This window comes from Leptodactylus fuscus, chromosome 7, assembly GCF_031893055.1.
Source record: "Leptodactylus fuscus isolate aLepFus1 chromosome 7, aLepFus1.hap2, whole genome shotgun sequence".
Lineage (NCBI taxonomy): Eukaryota > Metazoa > Chordata > Amphibia > Anura > Leptodactylidae > Leptodactylus > Leptodactylus fuscus.
In genome coordinates, this window is record NC_134271.1 from 127105886 (window position 1) to 127131129 (window position 25244).

The 25244-nt window shown below is 43.4% G+C and overlaps 1 pseudogene; it reads left to right on the forward strand.

The window, feature by feature from the left end:
- The first annotated feature begins 15109 nt into the window (after nucleotides 1–15109).
- On the forward strand, nucleotides 15110–16741 carry LOC142212911 (cytochrome P450 1B1 pseudogene; annotated as a pseudogene).
- The last annotated feature ends 8503 nt before the right edge of the window (nucleotides 16742–25244 follow it).

Here is a 25244-nt window from a genome sequence, read left to right on the forward strand (position 1 = left end):
CCATTCTTGAAGAAGATGGAGGCGGCACTGGAGATTTCTCTCACAGCTTTGGGGACGCCCCCAGTGCTGCGAGAGAACTCATTTGCATACCGACGAATACCGGGATTTGTACCAAATGGTGGCGCGGAGAAGACATCTAAAGGTAGGAGAAGAATAACCTTTCTTAAGGCTACTCCTATGTGTGATCAAGGAAAAAATGTGATTTTAATGATAGGATCCCTTTAACTCTTCTTTAGCAGTACGCATTTTGGGATTTAAGAAAAATGTCTAATATAAAGGTTATGAAATGTTTGCAACCATTTTTATAGCCCCAATGCAACTACATTGAAGCAACTTTGCAAATTGTCTTTCTTAAAACTGTGCAGGCCTGACAACAACCGCTTAGTAGTCTGATCCTTCATAGGCTCAAACGCCCTCCTGATCCTTGAGTATATACGTTTGGGTAGGTCAGTGAAATTAGACGACAGATAGAAGAAAGAATGGCTACAGAGTGGCAACACGGAGGCTCAGTGGTTAGCACTGCAGCCTTGTAGCGCTGGAGTCCTGGGTTCGAATCCCGCCAGGAAAAAAAAAAGAATGGCTACAGAGATCGCCTGCACAAAGTTTATTTGTAGTCTGTTACCTTGGAAACATATAGGCTTGCATTGAAGCTGTTGAATCACCTTTTTTAATTTATTTTGGGCTTTGTGATAGATGAACTCAAAAACACTACGATTGCACGCCCCTCGGAGTATTCTAACTTGACCAGTGAAGAAAGAGAAGGTCTACGTTCCCTCCAGAGTGACGATGACCTTGTCATCAAGCCCTCCCATAAGGGGGGCAACATCGTCATCATGAGAAGGGACCAATATCTCACCATCTGCAATAACGTTCTGGGGGATTGAAAGCTTCCCTCAAACCCAACCAGGGTCTTCAGCCAAGCCCTAAAAACTTTAGGCATGAGGCTAAACAGGATGGCATTATTGATGAATCCGAATAGGAGTGTATGCTACCAGCTGGCCACTTTCTATAGCAATCCAAAAATTTATAAGGGGGTGGAGGACGTCCGATTGTGTCCGATATTGATACTTTAACACAGGGGGCAAGCTTATACGTAGACCAGATGTTGAGACTATACGTCCAGGAACTACACTCATACGTCAGAGACTCGACGGACGTCCTCTTAAAATTGGAAGGGGTAACGTGACAGCAACACCCTCTTGGCCAGTCTGGATGTGGAAGCCGTCTACAGCTCCATCCCCCATGATAGACTCTGCTCTTATAATGCAAGAGGAAACCAATTTGCCGGTCATAGTGAGTTTGTGGTTCGTCTGCTCAAATTCATATTGGAACATAATTTTTTCATTTTTAACCGGCAGTTCTTCCACCAGCTTAGGGGGGTAGCAATGGGTAGCCCTTGTGCGCCCATCTTAGCAATAACCAATAGTGATTCCACAACCCGGCCTTATCCTTAGTGTGAACATCGTTTTTGACGGTAGTTAATAAAAGTTGCGTTTCAGTCCTATTTTTTTTATTATTTTGGATTTATTTGCAAGGTTGCTTCATTTTTAATATGAGATTCATTAGAGCAGATAGATAATGATATGGAATACCTAATATATCCTATACATGTTGTAAATAATATTTCACCAGATACAAGCACATTACTTCCATAAATTGACCTGTATTGAGTAAGGTTCTCTTTTTAAGTGTAAAATTAATATAATTTGTCCAAAGTGCACTGAACAATAAGGTGGTTTGTGTTCTATTTAATGATGTTACTGAATAAAGGTATGACCTGTTGTTTTATATTATTCGCTTGATTTTCTGCAGTAGAAAAGTGTGAATATAGGAGGGGCCGCCTGGAGAGAAAGGATCGGGATGGGGGGGCATTACTCTTATTATCTCAGGGTGAGTGATTGAGCCGTGACGTGTACTTGTGCATGATTGTGAATCAGTGCAATAATGGATGTTGTCAGTCCATCAGCTCCATTGCTAAGGGCCTAGGGTAAACATTAGAGATGAGCGAACAGTGTTCTATCGAACACATGTTCGATCGGATATCAGGGTGTTCGCCATGTTCGAATCGAATCGAACACCACGTGGTAAAGTGCGCCAAAATTCGATTCCCCTCCCACCTTCCCTGGCGCCTTTTTTGCACCAATAACAGCGCAGGGGAGGTGGGACAGGAACTACGACACTGGGGGCATTGAAAAAAATTGGAAAAAGTCATTGGCTGCCGAAATCAGGTGACCTCCATTTTAGACGAATAGTGGATTTCAAATCCGGGTCATATGAGAATGTGAACTTTGTGACTATGAGACAGGGATAGCTGTACAGGCAGGGATAGCTAGGGATAACCTTTATTTAGGGGGGAATGTTATTAAAAATAACTTTTTGGGGCTCTATCGGGTGTGTAATTGTGATTTTTGTGAGATAAACTTTTTCCCATAGGGATGCATTGGCCAGCGCTGATTGGCCGAATTCCGTACTCTGGCCAATCAGTGCTGGCCAATGCATTCTATTAGCTTGATGAAGCAGAGTGTGCACAAGGGTTCAAGCGCACCCTCGGCTCTGATGTAGCAGAGCCGAGGCTGCACAAGGGTTCAAGCGCACCCTCGGCTCTGATGTAGGAGAGCCGAGGGTGCACTTGAACCCTTGTGCACCCTCAGCTCTGCTACATCAGAGCCGAGGGTGCGCTTGAACCCTTGTGCACACTCTGCTTCATCAAGCTAATAGAATGCATTGGCCAGCGCTGATTGGCCAATGTATTCTATTAGCCTGATGAAGTAGAGCTGAATGTGTGTGCTAAGCACACACATTCAGCTCTACTTCATCGGGCTAATAGAATGCATTGGCCAGCGCTGATTGGCCAGAGTACGGAACTCGACCAATCAGCGCTGGCTCTGCTGGAGGAGGCGGAGTCTAAGATCGCTCCACACCAGTCTCCATTCAGGTCCGACCTTAGACTCCGCCTCCTCCGGCAGAGCCAGCGCTGATTGGCCGAAGGCTGGCCAATGCATTCCTATGCGAATGCAGAGACTTAGCAGTGCTGAGTCAGTTTTGCTCAACTACACATCTGATGCACACTCGGCACTGCTACATCAGATGTAGCAATCTGATGTAGCAGAGCCGAGGGTGCACTAGAACCCCTGTGCAAACTCAGTTCACGCTAATAGAATGCATTGGCCAGCGCTGATTGGCCAATGCATTCTATTAGCCCGATGAAGTAGAGCTGAATGTGTGTGCTAAGCACACACATTCAGCACTGCTTCATCACGCCAATACAATGCATTAGCCAGTGCTGATTGGCCAGAGTACGGAATTCGGCCAATCAGCGCTGGCTCTGCTGGAGGAGGCGGAGTCTAAGGTCGGACCTGAATGGAGACTGGTGTGGAGCGATCTTAGACTCCGCCTCCTCCAGCAGAGCCAGCGCTGATTGGTCGAGTTCCGTACTCTGGCCAATCAGCGCTGGCCAATGCATTCTATTAGCCCGATGAAGTAGAGCTGAATGTGTGTGCTTAGCACACACATTCAGCTCTACTTCATCAGGCTAATAGAATACATTGGCCAATCAGCGCTGGCCAATGCATTCTATTAGCTTGATGAAGCAGAGTGTGCACAAGGGTTCAAGCGCACCCTCGGCTCTGATGTAGCAGAGCCGAGGCTGCACAAGGGTTCAAGTGCACCCTCGGCTCTCCTACATCAGAGCCGAGGGTGCGCTTGAACCCTTGTGCAGCCTCGGCTCTGCTACATCAGAGCCGAGGGTGCGCTTGAACCCTTGTGCACACTCTGCTTCATCAAGCTAATAGAATGCATTGGCCAGCACTGATTGGCCAGAGTACGGAATTCGGCCAATCAGCGCTGGCCAATGCATTCTATTAGCCCGATGAAGTAGAGCTGAATGTGTGTGCTAAGCACACACATTCAGCACTGCTTCATCACGCCAATACAATGCATTAGCCAGTGCTGATTGGCCAGAGTACGGAATTCGGCCAATCAGCGCTGGCTCTGCTGGAGGAGGCGGAGTCTAAGATCGCTCCACACCAGTCTCCATTCAGGTCCGACCTTAGACTCCGCCTCCTCCAGCAGAGCCAGCGCTGATTGGCCGAATTCCGTACTCTGGCCAATCAGCACTGGCTAATGCATTGTATTGGCTTGATGAAGCAGTGCTGAATGTGTGTGCTTAGCACACACATTCAGCTCTACTTCATCGGGCTAATAGAATGCATTGGCCAGCGCTGATTGGCCGAATTCCGTACTCTGGCCAATCAGCACTGGCTAATGCATTGTATTGGCTTGATGAAGCAGTGCTGAATGTGTGTGCTTAGCACACACATTCAGCTCTACTTCATCGGGCTAATAGAATGCATTGGCCAATCAGCGCTGGCCAATGCATTCTATTAGCGTGAACTGAGTTTGCACAGGGGTTCTAGTGCACCCTCGGCTCTGCTACATCAGATTGCTACATCTGATGTAGCAGTGCCGAGTGTGCATCAGATGTGTAGTTGAGCAAAACTGACTCAGCACTGCTAAGTCTGCATTCGCATAGGAATGCATTGGCCAGCCTTCGGCCAATCAGCGCTGGCTCTGCCGGAGGAGGCGGGGTCTAAGGTCGGACCTGAATGGAGACTGGTGTGGAGCGATCTTAGACTCCGCCTCCTCCAGCAGAGCCAGCGCTGATTGGCCGAATTCCGTACTCTGGCCAATCAGCACTGGCTAATGCATTGTATTGGCTTGATGAAGCAGTGCTGAATGTGTGTGCTTAGCACACACATTCAGCTCTACTTCATTGGGCTAATAGAATGCATTGGCCAGCGCTGATTGGCCGAATTCCGTACTCTGGCCAATCAGCACTGGCTAATGCATTGTATTGGCGTGATGAAGCAGTGCTGAATGAGTGTGCTTAGCACACACATTCAGCTCTACTTCATCGGGCTAATAGAATGCATTGGCCAATCAGCGCTGGCCAATGCATTCTATTAGCGTGAACTGAGTTTGCACAGGGGTTCTAGTGCACCCTCGGCTCTGCTACATCAGATTGCTACATCTGATGTAGCAGTGCCGAGTGTGCATCAGATGTGTAGTTGAGCAAAACTGACTCAGCACTGCTAAGTCTGCATTCGCATAGGAATGCATTGGCCAGCCTTCGGCCAATCAGCGCTGGCTCTGCCGGAGGAGGCGGAGTCTAAGGTCGGACCTGAATGGAGACTGGTGTGGAGCTATCTTAGACTCCGCCTCCTCCAGCAGAGCCAGCGCTGATTGGTCGAGTTCCGTACTCTGGCCAATCAGCACTGGCCAATGCATTTCTATGGGGAAAAGTTAGCTTGCGAAAATCGCAAACTGACAGGGATTTCCATGAAATAAAGTGACTTTTATGCCCCCAGACATGCTTCCCCTGCTGTCCCAGTGTCATTCCAGGGTGTTGGTATCATTTCCTGGGGTGTCATAGTGGACTTGGTGACCCTCCAGACACGAATTTGGGTTTCCCCCTTAACGAGTTTATGTTCCCCATAGACTATAATGGGGTTCGAAACCCATTCGAACACTCGAACAGTGAGCGGCTGTTCGAATCGAATTTCGAACCTCGAACATTTTAGTGTTCGCTCATCTCTAGTAAACATTTGACCATTTTATAACTTCAGTCAACACACGTCCATAATGCAGTCCATAACAATCCAACTAGCTGTACTGGAGAGGCCACAGGAAAATGGCCGACAGACACGTGCTGAAGAAGCACGAGAGAAGAGGTGGTCCGGAGAAGAAGAAAGAAGCCATCGCTGGAGAGTCTTCAAGCAGCACTGGGAACGTCCCCAATGTTGTGAGAAAACTCATTTACATAAGGAAGAAAGAAGATATTTCTCAGGGACGGCAGTGCGAAACAGACTCTTGGCGCAGTGGTTAGCACTGCAGCCTTGCAGCGCTGGAGTTCTGGGGTTTGAATCCTGCCAAGGGCAACATCTGCAAGGAGTTTGTATGTTCTCCCCGTGTTTGCGTGGATTTCCTCCCACACTTCGAAGACATACTGATAGGGAAAAAAAATGTAGATTGTGAGCCCAAAACAAGGGGGGGGGGGGTCATATTGTGTGGTGGGCCAAAAAAAAGGGGGTGGGTTACTATGTGGTGTCAAATAAGGGGATTTTTTTACCTGCCAATTCCCTAATTGGGGTGACCCATCACACAAACAAAGATAGCCGGGAGGGTATCCATTTTTTTTTTCCAAACTGGTGAAGGACGCCTTTCTGTAGTTCGCCTCAGGCAGCAGAGAGGCTAAGTTCACCCCTGAATTTACGTTGCGGGTTTTGAACATGCAGTATGGCAATTATTAGCCAATTCCCGGCCCAGCCAACTTTCTTTGTTATTACCTGGCGGTGGGTCTGTTGTGGATATCTCACATCGGACCTGACCCATGTGGCCATAGCCTTAGTTTACAGTCAGACTAACGTGGGTGAAAAGCGCTCACTTTCACAGATCCCTTATAGATTGCAGTGTATGGAGGGATCCATGAAAACTGATAAAAATAGAGCATGCCCTTGCGGCCTTGTTTGCAGATGTAAGCCTACGTCGTGTATACTATATAACACGATGTGATGAGCCGAGCCTTGTGATGATGAAATCTATGTGTCAAGACCTTGTCTTTTTACAACAGATCAAACTACAACTAAAAACCTTTTCTTTTTCTACATGTTTTTGCACTTGTACAGAAACCTGGATCCTATTTAGTAATAATCAGCCCCCCCGTCGCCTCCAGATTTCAGCAGTAAAATCGCAGAATAATAGACAATAAGCACCCCATAAATCAGCACTGTCAGTAATTACACGGGCTCGCTGTGGTGCGGCTACACAACATACTGGAGCGAGCCCAGACCAGATTCTTATATCCAATAGCTATAAAATATTCCAAACAGAAGACATTTGATTAAGTAAGACATGTCCTTCAAGTTCATCCAGAGAGGAGGAAGCAGGAACGGAAATAATCCCAGTTAACCCTGGTAAAGCCTGCTCAGATCTTGCCTTGTCTTATATTATGGCACTACGACGTTATGACACTTATGACATCCATCAGGGGCATTTGTATAATGTATACATCATGCGTATAGGGGTCTGTTCAAATAAAGAGAATATTCCTCTTCATTTTCCGCCGCTGGCATTTTCGCGCGGGCTAGCCGTGACTGGGTGCCGATGCAATAAATCGCCATCTTGCTCCTGATTAGGCCCGGATGAATGGGAGTCTCGTGGGCAGAATCCACGGCAAGATCGAGCAGGATGCTTCTTTTTTCCGCGTCCTGCTGCGATCTCTGGTGGATTCGGGAACAATCCGTTCCTGATTCTGGAGCGAAATCTGCCTTCAAATCTGTAGCAAATTCCTCCATGTGAACTGACCCTAAGTGAAAGCAAAGGAAATCAACAGTTTCAGCCAGGTAGGCTTCTGTGACATCGCAAGTGGGGTTTTTTGGTGATGGTGGTTGGTGAGATCACAATTGGTTGTGGTCAGTAAAGCAACTGTGTTTTGGTTAAGTATTTGTCATATCACAACTCTCTGCCAGTTAAGGGCGGGTTCACACCTGTGCCCGGTCTCTGCTTTCAGTTTCCGTCTTCTGCCGACAGGGGACAGAAACCCGGCAGATCGTGTCCGCCCGTGAGCGCCTATGAGCGTTTTGTGGTCTCCACGGCGAAACTGTTTGGTTTTTTTTTAACCGGACACAAAGTCCTGCATGTCCGACTTTGTGTCCAGTCAAAAAAAAAAAAACCGTCTCCTGTCCAGTTTTGGTTTTCAGTCAGGTAAATTGTTGTGACATCACTGGTGCTTCAGTCAGGTAAATTGCCATGACATCACCGGTGCTTCCGTCAGGTAAATTGTGACATCACCGGTGCTTCAGTCAGGTAAATTGTTGTGACATCACCGGTGCTTCAGTCAGGTAAATTGTTGTGACATCACTGGTGCTTCAGTCAGGTAAATTGTGACATCACCGGTGCTTCAGTCAGGTAAATTGTTGTGACATCACTGGTGTTTCAGTCAGGTAAATTGTTGTGACATCACTGGTGCTTCAGTCAGGTAAATTGCCATGACATCACCGGTGCTTCAGTCAGGTAAATTGTTGTGACATCACCGGTGCTTCAGTCAGGTAAATTGTTGTGACATCACCGGTGCTTCAGTCAGGTAAATTGCCATGACATCACCGGTGCTTCAGTCAGGTAAATTGTTGTGACATCACTGGTGCTTCAGTCAGGTAAATTGCCATGACATCACCGGTGCTTCAGTCAGGTAAATTGTTGTGACATCACTGGTGCTTCAGTCAGGTAAATTGCCATGACATCACCGGTGCTTCAGTCAGGTAAATTGCCATGACATCACCGGTGCTTCAGTCAGGTAAATTGTTGTGACATCACCGGTGCTTCAGTCAGGTAAATTGTGACATCACCGGCACTTCAGTCAGGTAAATTGTTGTGACATCACTGGTGTTTCAGTCAGGTAAATTGTTGTGACATCACCGGTGTTTCAGTCAGATAAATTCTCGTGACATCACATGTGGCTTTTAGACCTGTAACACACTATGACATCACAATTAGTATTAGTCAGATATACAGGTAGAAAACCATAAAACTGTTTCAGTCATGTAAATATCTGTGACATCACAATTCTCTGCCAAGTAAGATATGACATCATAGGTGGGTTTCCTCACAAATCCTTCTGTGACATCACTAGTGTTTGTCAGATAACAAAATGTTTAATCTGAATAGCGTTTTATATCAAATCAACTTTTTGCTTTTTCTCTTTTCTTTTTTATACATCTCTGGAATTTTTGCTCCTATTTTTTTGGGAAATCGTGACAGTAGCTGAAGAACATAACTTGTGGGCAGGGGCCAACTGTCAGTCGAAGAATTTCCTTCCTCAGACGCCATCCTGCAGTCCCCGGAATAAGCCCCCATGTCCTGCTCACCCTTTGCCGTGCGTGACAGGAGCTGAAAGTGAGGGGAAGTGAGTGCTATAAACAGTGATCACTTCCAGGCCGTCTCTTCGTGACTACAAGCGCCCCTTCTCCTCCACTGCCAGTATTCTCACATGCAAGCCTTAAGTAAGGTCCTGGCCTGCTCTCCGTATAATAAAAGGGGGTCAGGCAAAGGAAGGAAGAAAGTCAGGGGGTGTTAAATGTCTTCAGCGCCTAGTAATTCCCATAATACAAAGCTATAACACGAGAATCAGGGGTGGGGGGCTCTGCGATATATTAAATAAAATGTATAATGGCAAACACACAAGCGAGCTGGGAGCAATTACGGTGGAAACGCCGGCGCTCAGTGTTTGGGATTAGGTTACGACAAGGCTCGCTGCTGAGTCATAACTTACTATTTTCTCAATGGAGTGTGGCTGAATGGAGGTAGCCTGCCAATTAACCCCATCTTCACCGTCATGGAAGCTTGCCATAGAGTGGGGATATCACTCGACGATGCTGAAACTATCGCACCAGATGTAGAGTTCGATATCCAATTACGGTCCATATTTCTGGTCTGTCTCTTATATACGGTGTTGGACATGGCGGGTCTGTACGATGGAATCGCTGCAGGACTTCCCCAGCAAAAGGTGAAAGCCATAGATGGCGGTACATGACAATATGTGGATGAGATTTGTAGAAATTTTTACTGTATATTGCGGCGATATCTGTCCATGTGTCCCCAGTCAGCCCTCTGTTACATTCACCTCTTGTCTAGGGTTGAGGCGATCTTGAGATTTCAGGATCGATTTTAAAATCCGATTTCTGATCATGAAACTTGATTGATCGCTGATCGGGGTCCGATCTTTCCCGATCCCGATTGCTCAACCCTAGTCAATGCTTCTCTATGGGAAAAGTCACTTTGAGGGTTGAGCCGATCTTGAGATTTTAAAATCCGATTTCCAATCATTTTTCAGCCGATCCCGATTGTGAAATTTGCTCAATCGCCGAATAGAGTCTCATAGTTCACCACATTAGGACTAGACCTTCATATATGGACTGAACACACTTGCACCAGCCATCACTCCTCACATTAGGACTACGTCTTTCTCCTCATTAGCCGGCAGATGACGCATGAGATCAGTCAAGTCTTAAGTAAGAAGTCTTGGATCTGGAGTAAAACGGAAATGTGCAGTTTTGTTATTTTAGCTACAAAGCTGATTGTGAGCAGGCCGGGGATTGTCACACAGCACGCAGAGGTGCCGCACAGATTACACGCTCATTTGTAGGGATTTACAAAGTTGTTATTTTTTTTATTTTCAAGGTGTTTCATACAGTAATGCCTGCTGTAGTGGAGATGAGATAGGGGGCTATGAAAACATCATATCCAGAGCATGCCGGGGATAGAAACTATATACTATGCTCCAAGACTGACAGAAATAAAGCAGTATATATGTCCACGGGGACTCATGAACTACTCCGGACTAAAACTGCAGCGAAATAAAGCAACAGCCGCGAAACTGCCCATAAAACACTGAGTAGATTTACTAATCCTGACTTTATAGAGCGTAAACTTCTATCGCCAGTCTGAAAATGAGCCAATGGCTTATCCTCATGTATCACAGTGGCTATCTATCTCCTATCTATCTATCTATCTATCTATCTATCTATCTATCTATCTATCTATCTATCCATCTCCTATCTATCTATCTATCTATCTATCCATCTATCTCCTATCTATCTATCCATCTATCTCCTATCTATCTATCTATCTATCTATCTATCTATCTATCTATCGTCATATCTATCTATCTATCTATCTATCTATCTCCTATCTATCTATCTATCTATCTATCTATCTATCTCTCACCTATCTATCTATCTCATATCTATCTATCTATCTATCTATCTATCTATCTATCGTCATATCTATTAGAGATGAGCGATCAGTGAAATGTTTGAAGTTCGATTCGAGTAGCCACTCAATACTCGACTATTCGATCGAACATCAAACCCCATTATAGTCTATGAGGAATAAATACTCGTTTAGGGGGAAACCACTATTCGACTCAGGAGAGTCACCAAGTCCACTATGACACCTCAGGAAATGATGCCAACACCTCTGGAATGCAACTGGGACAGAAGGGGAAGTATGTCTGGGGGCATCTAACATGCCCAAGTCACTGTATTACGTCGGCATCCCTGTCAGCTTGCGATATGCACAAGCTGACTTTTTCCCATAGGAATGCATTGACCAGCGTTGATTGGCCGAATGCCATACAGAGTACAGCATTCGGCCAATCAACGCTGGTTCTGCCGGAGGCTCGTCTGTGAGGAGGCGGAGTCTAAAATCGTACCAGAATGGACACTGCGTTGATTGGCCGAATGCTGTACTCTGTATGGCATTCGGCCAATCAACGCTGGTCAATGCATTCCTATGCCGAGATGTAGCAGTGCTGGCCGTGCGCACAGCCTGGCTACTCCGGAGATGAGCCGAGCTGCTAGTCAATGCATTCCTATGGGAAAAAGTCAGCTCGCGCATATCGCAAGTTGACATGGATCTTGACCAGATAGAGCACCAAAGAACTGTGTGAGTGACATTCCCACCTAAATAAAGGTAATCCCTAGCTAACCCTGCCTGTACATCTATCCTGGTCTCACAGTCACATAGTTCACAGTCTCATATGAACCGGATATTAAATCCACTGTTCGTATAATTTTTAGGTCACCTGAATTAGCCAGCCAATTACTTTTGCCGATTTTTTTTTTTCAATGCCTCCGTTGTCGTAGTTCCTCTCCCACCTCCCCTGCGCAGTTATTGGTGCAAAAAAAGCACCATGGAAGGTGGGAGGGCAATTGAATTTTTAGTGAGTCTGCCACCTGGTGTTCGACTCGAATCGAACATCTCGAACAGCCTGATATCCGATTGAACATGTACTCAATCGAATGCTGTTCGCTCATCTCTAATATCTATCTATCTAATGTCATATCTATCTATCTATCTATCTATCTATCTACAGTGTTGGCCAAAAGTATTGGCACCCCTGCAATTCTGTCAGATAATACTCATTTTCTTCCAGAAAATGATTGCAATCACAAATTCTTTGGTATTATTATCTTCATTTAATTTGTCTTCAATGGAAAACCACAAAAAGAATTGTCAAAAAGCCAAATTGGATATAATTCTACACCAAACATAAAAAGGGGGTGGACAAAAGTATTGGCACTGTTTGAAAAATCATGTGATGCTTCTCTAATTTGTGTAATTAACATCACCTGTTACTTACCTGAGGCACCTAACAGGTGGTGGCAATAACTAAATCACATTTGCAGCCAGTTGAAATGGATTAAAGTTGACTCAACCTCTGTCCTGTGTCCTTGTGTGACCACATTGAGCATGAGGAAAAGAAAGAAGACCAAAGAACTGTCTGAGGACTTGAGAAGCAAAATTGTGAGGAAGCATGAGCAATCTCAAGGCTACAAGTCCATCTCCAAAGACCTGAATGTTCCTGTGTCTACCGTGCGCAGGGTCATCAAGAAGTTTAAAGCCCATGGCACTGTGGCTAACCTCCCTAGATGTGGACGGAAAAGAAAAATTGACGAGCGACTTCAACGCAAGATTGTGCGGATGGAGGATAAAGAACCTCGACTAACATCCAAACAAGTTCAAGCTGCCCTGCAGTCCGAGGGTACAACAGTGTCACCCCGTACTATCCGTCGGCGTCTGAATGAGAAGGGACTGTATGGTAGGAGACCCAGGAAGACCCCACTTCTTACCCAGAGACATAAAAAAGCCAGGCTGGAGTTTGCCAAAACTTACCTGAGAAAGCCAAAAACCTTTTGGAAGAATGTTCTCTGGTCAGATGAGACAAAAGTAGGAAAAGGCATCAACATAGAGTTTACAGGAAAAAAGAGGCCTTCAAAGAAAAGAACATGGTCCCTACAGTCAGACATGGCGGAGGTTCCCTGATGTTTTGGGGTTGCTTTGCTGCCTCTGGCACTGGACTGCTTGACCGTGTGCATGGCATTATGAAGTCTGAAGACGACCAACACATTGTGCAGCATAATGTAGGGCCCAGTGTGAGAAAGCTGGGTCTCCCTCAGAGGTCAGGGCTCTTCCAGCAGGACAATGACCCAAAACACACTTCAGGTCAGCACTAGAAAATGGTGGTGAGAGAAAGCACTGGAGACTTGTAAAGTGGCAGCAATGAGTCCAGACCTGAATCCCATAGAACACCTGTGGAGAGATCTCTTGATGGCAGTTTGGAGAAGGCCCCCTTCACATCTCAGGGGGGACCTGGAGCAGTTTGCCAAAGAAGAATGGTCTAAAATTCCAGCAGAGCCTTGTAAGACACTCATTGCTGGTTACCGGAAGCGGTTGTGCGCAGTTATTGTGTCTAAAGGTTGTGCTACCAAGTATTAGGCTGAGGGGGGCAATACTTTTGTCCGGCCCATTTTTGGAGTTTTGTGTAAAATGATCAATGATTTGACTTTTCTTTCATTCTCTTTTGTGTTTTTTCATTGCAAGCGAAATAAATGAAGATATTAATACCAAAGAGTTTGTGCTTGCAATCATTTTCTGGAAGACAACGAGTATTATCTGACAGAATTGCAGGGGGGCCAATACTTTTGGCCAACACTCTATCTATCTATCTATCTATCTATCTATCTATCTATCTAAGAAGTGGAAAAAATGGCAGCACTCCAACATTTAGAAAAAGTGTGGGTTTATTCCAAGCAGCGACGTTTCGGTTCTTATTCGAACCTTTTTCAAGCAAAGAAGTGAGGAAAACCACCAGTTTAAATAACAACCACATCATATGGTGCATAATTACATTTAATTACTCAGCATGTGGAAACAATGTATCACAACATCAAAACACACTTAGGTGAAGTGAAAGATACAGTGTAACAAAGTGCTATAAATATACAATGATCTAGTAACATTTTACAGATCAATATAAGTGACACACATATATATAAAATAATCACACCATATGAAAATGTTTATAAATATGAGGAGGAACATCCACTTACTTTCACTAGTATCATGGGCGTTTATATCTCCTATCTATCTATCTATCTATCTATCTATCTATCTATCTATCTATCATCTATCTATCTATCTATCTATTTATTTATTATCTATCTATCTCTCTATCTCCTATCTATCTATCTATCTATTATCTAGGCTATCTATCTATCTATCTATCTATCTATTATCTATCCATCTATCTCCTATCTATCTATTATCTAGGCTATCTATCTATCTATCTATCTATCTATCTATCATCTATCTATCTATCTATCTATCTATCTATCTATTTATTTATTATCTATCTATCTCTCTATCTCCTATCTATCTATCTATCTCTCTATCTCCTATCTATCTATCTATCTATCTATCTCCTATCTATCTATTATCTAGGCTATCTATCTATCTATCTATCTATCTATCTATCTATCTATCTATCTATTATCTATCTATCTATCTATCTCTATTTATCTATCTATCTATCTATCTATCTATCTATCTATCTATCTCCTATCTATCTATCTATCTATCTATCTATCTATCTATCATCTAGGTTATCTATCTATCTTATGTTATCTCTATCTGGGGTGAGATCAGAATATATTATTTTCCTTGCAGAGTAGTAGATGCCTGGAACAAACTTCCAACTGATGTGGTTGGAAAGTAAAGAACAAGTTGATCTATCTGTGTGTGTGATTCTAAGACACAATGAATAAAGGAATCCTATAGAGAGGACCCGGAGGAGCGGAGGTTTGTTCCTTCTGTGTTACGTTCCTTGGTGTCATGTACATTTCCAGGGCATTATAACTATATACTCTTATACTTCTTACATGAAGCTGCTTTCTCAGTTTCCCGTCCATATTAGTCTTTCCCTTCTGTACCTCACTTCTATTATTCTGACACTTTCCTCTAAGTTTTCTGTTTGCTTCTGGAGTTGTGTGCAGAATAGGAGCACATGATAATTTACAGTGTGGGGCTGGAGGGGATGGAGGGTCCACAAGATTGGGAGGAGACGGCTCTACCCACCTCACTCCTGCGTCTTATAAATATATGGCAGCAGCAGTGCACTTCAATAAGTGCCATATATAAGAGCAGGATAAACAAAAAAAAAAAACTTCATTGAGGAGTCAGGAAGCTCTTACTGAGATCTGAGGAACCCCTGACATGGACTAAGAAATAGCAACTCATTCACATCCAGTGCTAACAAAAAATTTGCAAGATGACTCCAATGAATGACATAGAAGTATCTGGACCATGGAAAGATTGGGAGAGCAGCGTCCAACCAGCTCTGATGTTCTCCTTTGTTTTTCTCATCTGCCTGGAAGCTTGTTTGTGGGTGCGAGGTCATGGACAGAAGAAGAGTCTACCTGGTCCATTTCCTTGGCCTCTTGTCGGCAATGCCATGCAACTAGGGCAAATGCCTCATCTAACGTTTTGTAAGATGGCACAACTCTATGGAAACATCTTCAAGATCAAACTGGGTTCGCGTGATATTGTTGTATTGAATGGAGAGTCAACCATCAGGCAAGCTTTGGTGAAGCACAGCGCAGAATTTGCTGGTAGACCCAACTTCTCCTCCTTCAAGGTTGTCTCTGGGGGCAAGAGCATGGCATTTGGTGCATACGGCGACCTGTGGAAAGCACACAAGAAAATCGCCCACTCAACCCTTAGAGCCTTTTCCACCATAAATACGGAAACTACCAGGCTGTTTGAGCAACATGTAGTAGGTGAAGCTGAAGACCTCATCCAGGTGTTCCTGCACCTCAGCTCTGGTGGTAAGTACTTTTACCCTTACCATGAATGTACTGTGGCCATTGCCAATGTGATGTGTGCATTGTGCTTTGGTAAACGCTACAGCCATGATGACCATGAGTTTAAAGCTCTTTTGGCAAGGAATGACAAATTTGGGCAAACTGTGGGCGCAGGTAGCTTGGTGGACCTCCTGCCCTGGCTACAGTCCTTTCCAAACCCAGTGAGAAGCCTGTATCAGAGCTTTAAAGACTTAAACATTGAGTTTTTTTACTTTGTGAAGGATAAAGTTAGCCAACACCGACAGACCTACAACCCTGAGGTCACCAGAGATATGAGTGATGCCTTCATAGAGATCATTGATTATGGGGTGGGAGCAGGAGAGGTTCTGAGCAAGGAATATGTGGAAGGGACAGTCACAGATTTGCTAGGTGCTGGCCAGGACACTAACTCTGTCGCCTTAACCTGGATCCTTCTTCTACTGATCAAATATCCTCATATACAGAAGAAGCTACAAGAGGAGATAGATAAAGTGGTGGGACAGGACAGGAGGCCCACTGCTGAAGATAGGGCCCAGTTGCCATATGTCGAAGCCTTTATCTATGAATCCTTACGCTTCAGTAGCTTTGTGCCACTGACCATTCCTCACTCTACCACCAGTGATGTTATCATTGATGGCTTCTACATCCCCAAAGACACTATAGTGTTTGTCAACCAATGGTCAGTCAACCATGATGTGGACAAATGGACAAATCCTGACCAATTCCAACCTGAGAGGTTCTTGGATGAGAATGGCCAACTCAACAAAGACCTCATCTATGGAGTGATGATCTTCTCACTGGGCAGAAGGAGATGTATTGGAGATCAGCTTTCCATGTTGCAGCTTTTTCTCTTCACCTCTATTCTTCTGCATCAGTGTTCATTCCATTCAGACCCCAAAGAGGAGCTAACAATGGGCTGTACCAATGGCCTGGCCCTCAGACCTAATCCCTTTGTACTATCGGTGAGATCTAGGAGACTGCCCATAAACCAGGAGACTCTGGACTGATCCTGCACATCCTCGACACTTTCCAGCAATGCAGTATTTGGGGGACATGAGGAAGAACCCCATTGCTTGCCTCTGCACTAAGGACATAATAAGACAATCTACCAAACGTCCGTCCTCTGACTGCAACAGGCAAGAAACATAAGTCTGAGCTTCTGAGGATCCAAAAGTCTCAGGATCTAGTACTGGACAGCAAACTCTGCTGAAACCTGTGAGAGCCGGACATTGCCCTATAAGACTTGTGCATTACACATGGTGCATCGTACAATCTGGTATATGGTCCTAGTAGAACATGCTTCTTCTATTTGCGGTGTTGTACAGTTCTGGCTCCAATCTGATATCTATTATCACATATATAATTCACTCATATCTATTGATCTGTATATCTAATAATTCATATCTATATTTTAAATGTTTATGATATGTATTTATCTGATATCTATCCTTAATATCTCTTATGTCATATCTAATGCTTCTGTCTATCTATCTATCTATCTATCTATCTATCTATCTATCTAATATCTTCTACGTTTAATATATTCTAACTCATATGTATCTGATATCAATCATTTTCCTATCCATCTATTGATCTGATATGTATCTCATATTCATCTATGTTATTTCCATCTTTATGATATGTATTTATTTTAAAATCTTCTGCCTATCATCTATCTATCTATCTATCTATCTATCTCCTATCTATCTATCTATCTATCTATCTATCTCCTATCTATCTATCTATCTATCTCCTATCTATCTATCTATCTATCTATCGATCTATCTCCTATCTATCTATCTATCTATCTATCTATCTATCTATCTATCTATCTATCTCCTATCTATCTATCTATCTATCTATCTATCTATCTATCTATCTCCTATCTATCTATCTATCTATCTATCTATCTATCTATCTCCTATCTATCTATCTATCTATCTATCATTACTCTATCTATCTATCTATCTATCTATCTATCTATCTATCTATCTATCTATCTATCTTTCTATCTATCTATCTATCTATCTATCTATCTATCTATCTATCTATCTATCTACCTACCTACATTAATCTCTATACACTCAGTTATCTATGGCTATGTGTGTATAGTAAATCAGTAACTGGATCAGATATATACATTATATTTAGTAGGTTTTAGGTTACACGTGGCCTCCAGCAGTTATATTATTTTATTGGAAGAATATTGATTTTATTCCTGTAGATTTTTCTCTTGGAATCAGGAAATGAATGGCATAGTGTATATACAGTTAGTATACAGGATTATATGTATTATGTCATGTAATGAATACAATCCAGTATCTACCTTGCACTATTTACACACATTCACTCCTATAGACCCCAGGTCACATTATCTACAGTAAGAATAATCTCCTCCTCATCTCTTCCCTATATACTGTACTATAAAGCTATAGTGGTTTGAAAAACGGTCGCCCAAATACAAAGTGACTGGATGAAATATCGTGTAATAGATCATGTAATAAACCTCAGTAAAGTCCATGTCTTCAGCGTATCTTCTGCATTTTATTTTGAATATTTTACAGCCGTATTTCATCCCTTTTTCTAGCGATATATTTACTGTATATAGCTGCTGTTTGTTATTCTGCTCCTATTGTATCTTCTTCTGGGAATTTGGAGATTATATTTCTGACAAACATGAGCGAGGAATGGACGCCTTACGAATAAATCTAGAGATGTATCGGCTACGTGGGATCAGGCTTGTTCCTATTCAATTCTCAAGTCATTGCTGATTTTGTGAGTTTTTTTAAAATTTATAGTAATAAATATATATATATATATATATATATATATATATATATATATATATATATATATAGTAATTTTATATTCAGACAAGTGGTATGTCATGTGTACACCATATACAGTATAGAAGTAAAAAAAGATCTCCATGAAAGTCAAGTTTAAGAATTTCTCAAGCACACAGGAACGCATAATAACATAAAATATAATAAAAATATAATATATAATAAAATATACATTAAATATAATGGTTTATTTTTTTAGTTGAATATTAAAGGGGATTGGTCAGAAGGTTTATACTGTCCTAACCACAGGAGCGTGAAATCCCACCAGGCTCCCCCATTACAATGGACTCTATTTTACTTAGAAACTCTGCGGGATTTCAGCGAAAACATTGTGGGGATACATGGAGACCAGCACCTCGTACACTGGTTTTGATGATCCCTGTGTCCCCAGAAGATCAGCCTGGTTTATGATGAGAAAGTCGTGGTCATAAATAGCACGCGACGTCTGTCAGGCATGGATGTAAATGACATTGGTGCGTCTTAACACGTAGCGGGCACAGATGTCAGGCAAATTTGTGCTATAAAACCAGTATAATTACCAATCTGGCACAGGCCATGGCCCTCCATCTTCTCACTAGATAAGTTTGGGTGATTGATTTCTGTCCCCCATTCCGCTTGAAAAACTCAGTCATGCAAGCAGAACTTTTCTCTATATTTTTTGGACGCAGACCCCATTATAGTCTATGGGGTGCATGGGTTTGCAAGGGTAACCACTTTTTAAGGGATTCGGTTTCCGATGATTGGGTCGCCGAGCGGACCTGAACAACAGAGAGATGAAGACTAGTGTGAACCTAGCGTACGCCTGAATGAAACTGAAGATGGGATCATGTGACCAGATATCCAATCTCAGGAATTAGAAACTTGTCATACAGCGAGTACATTGGTAAGTCTCTAGTACGGGCAATGATTTGCAGAAGGTCACACCCGGACAACCTCTCTAATCTCCCCATAGTGGTTATTATTTCTTCATCTCTATATCTATACAGGAGATGTAAGGCTTTTTCTCAGAAAGAAGATCTGGGAGGCCTATAATAAAATATTAAACACTATGGCATAACTAAAGTCTTGTGAGCCCCAGTGTAATCTTTTGTCCCCTACCTCATCCCTACAGTGAATTCTTGATAGTGATGGTTACGGGTGCTAAGGAGTTTAATCCACCTTAGTGTGGTTCGGGGAATCTGTGGGTCTCCTTGGCTTATAGGCCAGATGGAAGCTGCAATCTCAATATTGATGACAGTGCTTATGGCCCCCCTAAGGCTCCTGGGCCCCGGTGCACCCTTTGCACCCCCTCAAGTTACACCCCTGATTCAAGAAATTATTCAGCCTTGAATGCTGGACCTAAAAATAATACTGTCAATGGCTGAGGCCAAACATTGCAGAAAAGCCATTTTTGTTGCAGATTTTTTTTTGGCAAGGGAGATATAAAGGAAATGTTGATATGTCTTCCGTCTGCTATATCTGCTCCTGGCATAGGCTACAAAAAAATACAGCGAAATCTGCAAGCAAAAACACAGCTTTTTTTCCATGTGGCCTCAGTCACAGTCTAAATTACTATCAGTTGTCACCTCCCTTTATCTTCAGTCTTACAAGGGAACATTATTTTGGGTGAGAATAAGTAGATACACATTGTATAGTAATAATAGTAGAAAAGTAGTAACATGCATTATAATGAGTAACGTGCAAATAAAGGAAAACAGACATTTGGCCAGAAAATCATTGTAACATTTCCATTGATTATAATTGATGTCATTCTGACGCTCGGCCATCTGATCTCATGGACACTGAACAGACCAAAGAGGCAGATAACAGTATAATAAGAGACAATTCACACGTACAGGACAGAACGCTGTCTCCTTGCTTATTATTTATATATTCTGCTCAGCCCCAGACGTAGTCGACAATTATCAGTAGATCCAGCAGAATTTATTTCACCGGATTGCTCAGATTTATGAATGAAAACCCATTATCTATACCAGCAGAACACTCCGTATGGAAAAAGGTAAAGTTTCAAGCAGACTTTTCTTCACTTAAAAGGGTTGTGCCATTGTGACACTTATCAGATTGCTGGGGTCTCCCCCCCTGAATCCATCAGTGATCAGGATGACACGAAAGTTCCCCAAAACCAGTGGTAGGCAACTTTCAGCACTCCAGCTGTTGTAAAACTACAACTCCCAGCATGCATACTTGCTCTGCTGTTCTTCGAACTTTCATAGAAGTGAATGGAGCATGCTGGGAGTTGTAGTTTCACAGCAGCTGGAGGGACGAAGATTGCTGACCCCTGCTCTAACCCCTGCTAGGACTGTTATCTACAGCAACACATGCATCCCTGTAGAAGTGAATGGAGCAACACAGATGTACTGGCACTCCATTTACAAGGAGGCTTTAGGGGTGCTTTAGGTCCCCAGTTGATCTGATCACTGGACCCAGAGCCATTTTAACACAGCCCAGTGCAAAGGTATTATAAGTGCCCCCATCACCACCACTGCATAATTTATAATGTCCTCTCAATGGCCCCCACATAGTATAATTGGCCCCTCACACAGTATACCTCCCTATTGTCCCCAAAGTATAATACCTCCCTAGTGTCCCCATACAATATAATGCACCTCAGTGGCCCATCACACAGTCAAATGCCTCCTCCTTCCATGGCTCCTCAGACATTATATTATAACGTCCCCCTCCACTTGCTCCCACATTTTTAGGCCCCCCTCCTGGATGCCCCCACTGTTTCACATCCGCCTTCAGTTGCCAGACAAAGAAAAAAAAAACCCTTAATAATCACCTCTCCCCATTCCCTTATTTTCTTCTATCTCTGATATCGTAGGCTTCAGGGAACAACACGCGCAATATAAGTGATGTCAATTCATTGCACCTCCTGCCCCCAGGAGCAGAGACAGTAAATGTTTGGTGAAGCAGGGAGCAGATGGCTTCCTGCTTCACCATTGTCTTCAAATTATCAGCATTAGGAGGATGCCGATGAGTTGGATTTGGGGCAGCCCGGACCCATTACCCGGAACAACGGGACAGCAAATGCAGGACTATCCTGCTGTGCCAAGGTTACCATAGGGCCAGGGGCAAATAGATGTCCGGGCCAGACCCCTAGAACCTTGCCACTTATCTGTCTCCTTAATGGCACAGCCCCTTTAATGTATTAAGAACTGCATCTTCAGCAATTGTGTAGTAAAGGAAACATTGATATTACATCAATGTAGTGAAATTATAATGTGTGACTGCCAAAATGAACGCTATTAAAATAGTGCTCAGTACAGGCAGTCATATAATGGCGCCGTAAACCATAAAAATTGGATAAGTGCCATGTAGATAATGGAGTAAAGTTGCACTCACTCAAAATTCCTGCGGTCTCCTTGCTGTGATGATAAAAATAATTGTGGCAGATACATGGACGCTAACTCTACAAACTTTTTAGAAATAAAAGTACAAGCAAATATAGGAAACCGTAATATAGCTTATAAGAAAAAAATGCTTCTTTCTCCACAGCAATACCTGTAACCGCCTGGCTCAAGCAGCCTGGACAGATCGAATTTCCATGGTCCCCTTAGTTGTTGGCCCCCTAGCAGCTACTATGCCTGTTACCCCCATTTTTCTCTTCACAAATATAAGAAATTTTGTTATAGATCTTAAAAGAAGAAAGTGCTCATTTCTCCACTTATCATACTAATGTCCTACCACTGAAATCTCTGCTGGGAGACCAAAACCCAAGACAGACTGTCAAAGTATCAATTGACATGTGCCCATTGAAGTCTGTGAAGAAAAGATGGGGCCAGATATGAGAAGCAGACACACACATACCTGCTTCTGCAGCTAACGGTAAGTCTTCTATCTCACCACACATTAATATTCTTCAATACAGCTATAATATACAGTATTTCATGCTGCTTCTGAGTAAATGGGAGAGTTTCGGGAGCAGGATCTTCTCTGTGTGCAGTATATGGAAGACATCATAGCAGCTAGTCTCCTCTCCCGGCTCAGGAACTGTACTGAGAGTTGCTAAATTCCTCCTTGAATGAAGCCTCTATTCAGAATGCTAAGCTTCCTATGATACATTGAATGGCCACTTTATTAGAGACATCTGCTCTTTCATGATAGGAGCTTCCCTGGATAGAAATTAGGCATGTGACCCCGCAGCGCTGAATAACAACAACAAATGGGCTACAACAGCAGGTGGTCAAACATTGTCTATGGGAAAGACTAGAAACTATATCACTGAGCAGTAGAAGAGCATCTCCTGGTCACATGAAGACAGATTTCTACTGCACCTACTCAGAATTTGGACCAAGCAGCAGGAATTGGTGACCTCTTCCCGACAGGTGGCAGAAGGTTAGGCTGGTGGAGTAATGGGGTGGGGAAGGTTTTTTCGGCATACTCTAGGTCCTCTGAAAACTGTGGCTGTGGCCACCCTAATGATTTGCTGTGGTTCTGAAGGCCAAAGGAAGTCCAACATGCCACCAGTCTCTTAAGAACATGGCCATTCAGAGTGTGAGTGTGTATGGATGATGTAATGTTCCTGCCCCTGGATGGTCTTATGTCATAACCTTGGCAAAATGGAGAGTTCTGTTCTATTTTCTAGTCATGAGGGACAGATATTATATATATATATATATATATATATATATATATATATATATATATATATGTGAATAATGGCTACCGGATCCAACCCTGTGACCACCCAAATCACTAGAATCACTTCCTGTCCCAGAAGGGTCTGAATGGAGACGTGGTCACACAAGCATCCTGCACCTCCACTGAAAGACTAGGGGACATGAAATTGCAAAATAGCACAAGTGAATCTTGATTGGAAGATCGGGATCGGAAAAGATCGGATCCCGATCGGTGATTGAGCAAATTTCACGATCGCGATCGCCTGGAAAATGATTGGAAATCGGATTTTAAAATCGATCATGAAATCTCAAGATTGGCTCAAGCCTATGGCAGTGACTACATTTTTCTAGGTGAGAGCTACCCTGAATTATAGAGAATTTAAAAAAAAATGTCAGATCCTCCATTCCAAAACAGTGCCACATCTGTGCATGGGTTACATCTGGGATTGCAGCTCAGCCTAATTTGCTTAAAGATGATCTTTCACCTCCTCCCCCAACTCCAGTTCTTAGTATCTGTAAATAAGCGCCACTCCACTGATCCCAGCACAGTTGGAATGTTTTCAGAGGCCGCCAGTGTCAGAGATCAGAATCACACCCCCTGTCTGCTCCTGCCTGACAGTACAAGAGACTAAATAACTCAGGAATGGTGGGGGGTAGAGAAAAATTTCATCTGTCCTGGGATGAATGGAGCCGTTGGTGTCTACTAACAGATGCAAAGAACAGAACTTGGTGTAGGTGGTGAAAGGTCCTCTTTAAAGTCCTGAAAGAGTCGTACAGGGGAACTCTCCGACCACCTCTGACATTGGGCACAGGACATGGAGCTGCATGCTAGGGCGTCAGATTGTTGAGACACCATCCATCCAGCGTCATGAATGGGTCCCTTCGGTTAGAATAGGATACATGATGATTCTCACGGCACCAGCAACTATATGGCACAATATGCCGTGGTGTCTCCTCGAGCCCAACATCAAATTGATCAGAATAATAAGTCTTGAGATATAGAAGAGCCATATCTTATTTTAGGCTTTTATTAGTGAAATTCCCATAACAATCCCTTTAGTTCATGTCTACTCTTACTTGACTTTCCCCGCTCCAGCTGTCTGACAATTCATCACCAATTTCACGCCATACTTCATAGAGGTCTTACATATGGCTTCACTCATAGCAAAGGCAACACACTACAAGCGTTCTTTATTAATGTGATGTAAGCGTGCAGGTATAAACCCAGGACTCCCATACTTACTATAGTGATGGCCGCCTTCATCTGTAAGCCATTAGTAACATCAAGCCGTCCGCCCAGTATTACGAGAATTCATTTCTCCCCTCATACATCAGTATAACTGGTGGACAACACAGCGATGAAGAAAAATCTAAGCTGTAAGGAAAGCGAATCACAAAGAAGAAAGTCCTTGGTAAAGGTAAGTTCACCTGTGGCAGAAATTTCCACAATAGACCCATTCATCTTTATTATGATTACTTATATAGCGCCATCATATTCTGCAGCGCTTTACAGATATTGTCAGTCACTGTCCCATATAGGGCTCACAATCTACATTCCCTATCAGTATGGCTTTGGGAGGAAACCCACACAAACACAAGGAGAACATACAAACTCCTTGCAGATGTTGCCCTTGGTAGGATTTGAACCCAGGACTCCAGTGCTGTAAGGCTGCAGTGTTAACCACTGAGCCTCCGTGCTGCCCTAGACCCATTCATCTGGATAGGGTTGGGCAGGAATCAATGCACATGGTGCAGGAACAATGGGATTGTATGGGAGACATGTTTTGCTCTCTTGCACAGTATTACTACAGCATAAGCAGGAGCAGGTTTCCAAACAGCGGCACACTATTAAGTGTACACTGTGCCCAGGAGATCTGGAATGAGAGTGAAGTTACTAGTTACACTTGTTCCCATGTGCAGTGCATTATATGGCACCAGTGCTTGCTTCATAGCTCAGGCCCATTCTTTGAATGGGACCAAGCTGTGAACAGGCCATGTGGCTGACGAACATGACATTGTTACTACAAAAGCAAACATTTCAT